At 35.1% G+C, this 7,660-nt stretch overlaps 1 protein-coding gene across 1 annotated transcript in view; it reads left to right on the plus strand.

Annotated features, from left to right (window-relative positions):
* LOC137634444 (uncharacterized) overlaps positions 1-7,660 on the plus strand; it is a 278,687-nt gene that overhangs the window by 95,625 nt on the left and 175,402 nt on the right. The gene's annotated exons all lie outside the window — the stretch shown is intronic.

Consider the following 7,660-nt stretch of genomic DNA (forward strand, 5'->3'; position numbering starts at 1 on the left):
TCATGATGACAATGGTGGTAACAATGAAAGAGACATATGAAATACGTACTGTTATTTGAGAGAGAGAGAGAGAGAGAGAGAGAGAGAGGAGAGAGAGAGAGAGAGAGAGAGAGAGAGAGAGAGAGGAAGTTACGATGATAGGAAAACTAGGTCCTTCAAGTGACCTGTATTAGATTACCGTTCCATCACGAGTGGAACTGATTGAGTTGTCCTGCTGTGAGTGGTGGAACAAATTGGATTTTCTTATTATGATGGATGATACGTTTTTGACATATGGATGAGGCGGATTTGACGCGCTGATGAGGAGCTAACCCTCCCTCTCCCTTCGTCTCTGTCTGTCTTGTAACTGACAGAAAATGTAAATGAGGAGATAGGAATAAATGAAAACATTTGCACAAACATTATGTGACAGATTCTAAAACTATTTGGAAGGGTTTCTGACATTTTGGAATTTCTCCAGTATGCATCTCTCTCTCTCTCTCTCTCTCTCTCTCTCTCTCTCTCTCTCTCTCTCTCACAGAAAGCTAAATGTGGCGAAAGGAATGAAAATTCTAGTACAGGTAACATTTACACATGAATGGTGTCAAGAGATACTAAAGCAATTTGAGTGTGTTCTCTCTCTCTCTCTCTCTCTCTCTCTCTCTCTCTCTCTCTCTCTCTCGGAAAACATTTACAAAACATGGTCTAAACAATTTTAAGCCTATTTGAAAATCTCTCTCTCTCTCTCTCTCTCTCTCTCTCTCTCTAACTTTTCAATGCTATCCTTTTCATAATAGTTCGTTGAGGACATTGAGTTCAAGAATGAATTAAATAATGCAAAATACTGCTGCACACAAACGAAAATAAGTTAGCTCGAAATAAATTGTTACAGCAGGTCAAATTAATTACAAAGTAATCCGCTAATTATAAAAAAAATATTTCAATGCCTGTTATAAATTTGAATAATTTCCTGATGTATAAATTACCACAAAAATTAATTTATTAATATACTAATTAGCCCATTAAATTAGTTTTTTATCAAAACGGCGACATGAGAGAGCACTAGCTACCTCTAAATTCCATTCTGGTCACAATTACAATGATTAATTAATAAATTAATTAGGACTGATCAGACATGAAAACCGATAAGGCGGCCTAGGGCGAGTTGGTTTTTAAAACAACAATGAATAAATTACACTCCAGGATGATAATTGATAGGCCTAACTAAACATTATCCAAATCCACACGGCTCTTATTTTTCTTTTGCCTACGTATACACCAAATACCCTGGCCTATTCCTTCCACATACTTCTCCCTCCTCATACACTTGACAACACTGAGATTACCATCCAATTCTTCTTCGCTCAATGTATTAACTAGAGCACTGTAATTGTTCAGTGGCTACTTTCCTCTTGGTAAGGGTAGAAAGGACTCTTTAGCTATGGTAAGCAGCTCTTCTATGAGAAGGACACTCCACATTCAGACCATTGTTCTCCATTCTTGGGTAGTGCCATAGGTTCTGTCCCATGGTCTTCATATGTCTTGAGCTAGAGTTCTCTTGCTTGAGGGTACATTCGGGCTCACTACTCTATCTTTGTTTCACTTATTTTTTAATTTTTATAGTTCACATATGAAAGATCTATTTTAATGTTATCTTAATTATTCATTACTTATTTTTTGGTTTATCTATTTCTTTATTTTTTTCCTCACTGGTCTATATTCCCTGTTGGAACCCTTGGGCTTATAGCATACTGCCTTTCTAACTAGGGTTGTATCTTAGCTAATAATAATAATAATAATAATAATAATAATAATAATAATAATAATAATAATAATGAAGCAGCAACAGAATGTCCCGCGCAACATTGTCACTTAAAACACCCAATCCTCCATGTCAAGATTCACCTCGTATATAAAATTCAAATTCAAAGGCTCTGTAAGGATTTTAATTAAAAGTTTCATTATAACTCAAAACAAGCTAGAAGGATATAATGACAGATCGATGCTTCAAAGAAAGCTAGTTTTCAAAGGCCTAATAAATTGATCTTATATCTGTTTTGTTAGAATAAGTTTCCACTATAAAAATGTATTCAAGAAAAACATATATACATGTAAATACTTATCGATATACTTAGCTATATATACTTACGTACGCATATGTATAGCTATAAACACGCATACATATATATATATATATATATATATAATTATATATATATATATATATATATATATATATTAAATATATAGACTTATGTCAGCTTGTTCAACATGGAAATATTTGATGAATTGAATTGAATATAGTATTTAGGTATTAAGCCAAGCACTGGGGCATCAAAGGCCATTCAGCGCTTATATAACGAAAATAATTCAATCATATCTGTATACTCGCACCATTTAGTATCATTTTAACCTTTAATACAAATCGCAACACTTTCATACAATTGGAAATATTTGAGGCAAGTTTGAACTTTATAAGTTCTACCGATTCAACTACCCGATTTGGAAGATCATTCCACTAGGTCATAGCTGGTATAAAACTAGAATACTGCGTAGTATTGGACCTCATGATTGAGAAGATGTGAATATTGGAAATAACTGAATACCTGGTATTACGAATAGGGTGGCACTATCCGGGAAGATCTGAATGTAATGGATGGTCAAATTTATGAAAAATCTTAAGCGAACATGCATAACGATCTAAGTGAATGACCGTACCAAGGATCAACATCGAGATCAGGAATAAGAAATATAATAGATCGTAAGTTCCTGTCAAACCAATTAAGATGAGAATCAGCAGCTGAGGACCAGACAGGAGAACAATACTTGAAACAAAGCAGAAATGAAGAATCCAAACACTTCTTTTGAAAGAGTGTTCACCGAAAATCTAAAAAAAAAAGACTTTCTAAATAAGCCAATTTTTTTTGTGCGAGTGAGGAAGATACAAAGTCATAATGTGTTTCTCAAAAGTAAATTTGTTGTCGAGAATCACTATCAATGCTGATATCCAATGTTGAGGAGCAACTGTCCTCGACCTACTTACAATCATACTTTGACTTTTGTTAGGATTCAACTTCATGATTTGCATCATGCACTAATTTTAGCTAGATCTCTTAAAAGGAATTCAGCAGCCTCAGATCTACATTCATGAGATGGAATTTGATGCAAAGAGAGTAGCATCATCTGCATATGCAACGAGCTTGATTTCTAGGCCAAACCACACATCATGTGTATATACGAGTAGTATGAAAAAGAACACTACCCTGAGGAACACCAGATATTACATTCCTATACTCAGTCAACAACAACTCTTTGCGACCTATGACTTAGAAATTCAGTAATGATGCTAAGAAAAGACCCACCCCACTCCCAACTGTTCAAGTTTGAAAACAAGTGCTTCATGATTAACAAGGTCAAAGGCACCACTAAAATCAAGGCCAATCTTACGAACTTCCTGACCACAATCAAGGGATTTTTGTAAAGGCACTTGTATATATATATATATATATATATACATATATATATATATATATATATGCATATGCATATATATATATATATATATATACATACATATATATATATATATATGATAAATTTTGCACATTTTTACGTGTTTTTCATATACAAATAAGCCATATATATTTTAGATATATTAATGTCTGGATTCTCTTAACGACCTCGGGATCAGAGCCCCAGGCGAAATCACACAAAGACAAGAGCTTGGCTCCGGCCGGGAATCGAACCCTGGTCGGCAAGCTTATATAGACAGTGACTAACCCATTTGGCCACGAAGAAAGATAAAAGTCAATGACAATTCTACTGTACTTATACCTGTCGAATTCAAGTATTTTGTACTTAGAATTGAAATCAACCCATCTTCACCATCGTAGCTAATTGGTAGTTTGTTACTTGGCATTCAATTAATGATAAATTTTGCACATTTTTACGTGTTTTTCAAATACAAATAAGACATATATATTTTAGATATATTAATGTCTGGATTCTCTTAACGACCTCGGGATCAGACCCCAGGCGAAATCACACAAAGACAAGAGCTTGGCTCCGGCCGGGAATCGAACCCTGGTCGGCAAGCTTATATAGACAGTGACTAACCCATTTGGCCACGAAGAAAGATAAAAGTCAATGACAATTCTACTGTACTTATACCTGTCGTTAAGAGAATCCAGACATTAATATATCTAAAATATATATGGCTTATTTTTATATGAAAAACACGTAAAAATGTGCAAAATTTATCATTAATTGAATGCCAAGTAACAAACTACCAATTAGCTACGATGGTGAAGATGGGTTGATTTCAATTCTAAGTACAAAATACTTGAATTCGACAGGTATAAGTACAGTAAAATTGTCATTGACTTTAATCTTTCTTCGTGGCCAAATGGGTTAGTCACTGTCTATATAAGCTTGCCGACTAGGGTTCGATTCCCGGCCGGAGCCAAGGTCTTGTCTTTGTGTGATTTCGCCTGGGGCTCTGATCCCGAGGTCGTTAAGAGAATCCAGACATCAATATATCTAAAATATATATGGCTTATTTGTATATATATATATATATATGCATATGCATATATATATGCGCATATAAATATAAATATACATATATATATATATATATATGTGTGTGTGTGTGTGTGCATCTTTATATATATATATATATATACACACACACACACACACATATATATATATATATATATGTATGTGTGTACATCTTCACACACACACATATATATATATATATATATATAATACAAATATAAAGTGTAAGCACGTATATGTACAAAACGCAATAAAGGGGAGCAATAATGAAATGCAAAAATAATTCACACTGGGCAGTATGATTCGCAGATGTAATTTTAAAACATGCGACACCAAATACGTAAGAAAGCGCCTCCAATACATTGATATTCACCGACGATTTAAAGACTGCATCTATAACAGAAAAGGGGAAATGCTTGATACTGTTTCTATTATTACTACTGCATCGAGTCATAAAATAAAGACAAGCAATATTGCAAGAAAGAAACAATAAAGGTTTTCTTCCTACATCTACTGTGTTCTTCTATAAGTTAAAAGTGATAGGAAAACTTAGAGGTTATCATCCCTAAACTACGTGTGTTTTCATAAGTAATTAAAATATACATTCGCACATCTAATTTTATATTAAAGAATTATTCAAACATTGTTATTTTCGTTTTTATTGCAAAAAATGGGAAACAGTCTTATGCGATAAATAAATATCACCAATTTACAAAGCATCCATGTTCAAAACAATATGGAATAAGAATGTGACGATACAGATGAACCGAAAGATGATCTTATATATTCATATATATATTCATCTATATATACAAATATATACATATATATATATATATATATATACACACATATTTAATGATATATATACATATACTGCAAGTGTGTATATTTTGGGAGAATATAAACACAAAAAAAGCCAGGAAACTGCTCCGAGAGAGAGAGAGAGAGAGAGAGAGAGAGAGAGAGAGGCGATAAATTGGGTGGCAAAATAATTAGCAGGAGACCGTGAAGAAAGGAAGGTATGTTGATGGTTGATGGCCAAAGCGAGAGACAGAGTAAGAGGTAGTTGAGGAGAAGGGGTTCCGAGAGAAGAGGACGGGGGGGGGGGGGGTAGACTCCCAAGGAATAGGGGGGACGTGGTGAGGGGAAGAATGTTCCCTCGTATCATAATATTGGTTTAGCCTAAGGAGGAAGGACCAGATGGAGGTAAAATGGATCGGGGAGGGAGGGTGGTTGAGGAAAGGAGGGAAGGGGGGAGGGTCTTTTGTGTCATTGGTAGAAGAGAACAGAGGCAAGAATCCCATAATGCATTACGTTCGGGCGTTGATCCTCAGCCGCTGTCACTTCTATTTCGTCATTTCTTTTACTTATTCGAACCTCAATTTGTTTGTATTTAAGGTTGACTATCGTGATTGCCATCCTTTCATTATCAAATCTCGTTTTTGTTCATCTTTTGATTAATTTGCACTAGATTATTCACATTTCAAATTATTTCTTTTACTTTTTTTTCCTTGTGTTTTTTTTCTGCTTTAGTTTATTGGTAATCCAATTAGCTAGTAATTTCCATCAGGAGAGAGAGAGAGAGAGAGAGAGAGAGAGAGAGAGAGAGAGAGAGATTCCAATACAGGCAGAATATTATCTAGAACGTAAAAGAATCACAATAAGGAGAGAGAGAGAGAGAGAGAGAGAGAGAGAGAGATTCCTTAACAGGCAGAATGTTATCTAGAACGTAAAAGAATCACAATAAGGAGAGAGAGAGAGAGAGAGAGAGAGAGAGAGAGATTCCTTAACAGGCAGAATATTATCTAGAACGTAAAAGAATCACAATAAGGAGAGAGAGAGAGAGAGAGAGAGAGAGATTCCTTAACAGGCAGAATGTTATCTAGAACGTAAAAGAATCACAATAAGGAGAGAGAGAGAGAGAGAGAGAGAGAGAGAGAGAGAGAGAGAGATTCCTTAACAGGCAGAATGTTATCTAGAACGTAAAAGAATCACAATAAGGGGAGAGAGAGAGAGAGAGAGAGAGAGAGAGAGATTCCTTAACAGGCAGAATATTATCTAGAACGTAAAAGAATCACAATAAGAGAGAGAGAGAGAGAGAGAGACGAGAGAGAGAGATATTCCTTAACAGGCAGAATGTTATCTGGAACGTAAAAGAATCACAATAAGGAGAGAGAGAGAGAGAGAGAGAGAGAGAGAGAGAGAGATAAAATCGGGGTGACGTAAAATACACGAGTTCTTTCCTTTCCAAACTAAACATTTCGCAACCAAAATCCTTCGAACAGCGAGAAAACAAATATAATAAAACACCAAAGAAAGGAAAACAGTCTGAATTTGAAACCAATCACCCAGAAAACTGAAGGTAGCTCCATCTATTTCCTCATCAATTGAATGACTGGCATTCTGGGACCCACCAAGAAAATATCAAGAGCTGTAAGTGCATTCGCTTTGAACTCTATAGACCGTAAATGGAGTGTCTTTCATAGTCTTGCTCTAAAATGTGCCATGCATGATTTTAGTAAAGGATTTTGGATGATGTAGTTATTATCATACAAACATACACAGAAACAAAATCACACACACACACACACACACACATATATATATATATATATATACATATACACAATCATATATAAACATATATATATACTTATATTTACATATATATATATACATATATATATATATACACATATATATATGAATATATATATATATATATATATATATGTGTGTGTGTGTGTGTGTGTGGGTGGGTGGGTGTGTGTGTATGTATGTATGTCGGACTAGGGTTTGACTCCTGCTCAAGCTCGATAGTTTTTTTGCACTGTCTGCAACCTCACCATCCTTGTGATCTAAGGATGGGGGTTATGGGTGACCCTATTGGTATACCTGTTGAATTATCAAAAGCCATTGCCTTGCCCTCCATGGACCTACCTTGTGTGGAGAAAGGACTTGAGCGCTGATCATTTGTTTATATGGTCAGTCTTTAAGGCATTGTCCTGCTTGCTAGGGCAATGTCACTGCCCCTTGCCTCTGCCATTCATGAGTGGCCTTTAAACCGTCTTCAACCCTGGCAAGATAACTGTAAATCAGTTCTTAGACCTAAAAC

This window comes from Palaemon carinicauda, chromosome 3, assembly GCF_036898095.1.
Source record: "Palaemon carinicauda isolate YSFRI2023 chromosome 3, ASM3689809v2, whole genome shotgun sequence".
Taxonomy (NCBI): domain Eukaryota; kingdom Metazoa; phylum Arthropoda; class Malacostraca; order Decapoda; family Palaemonidae; genus Palaemon; species Palaemon carinicauda.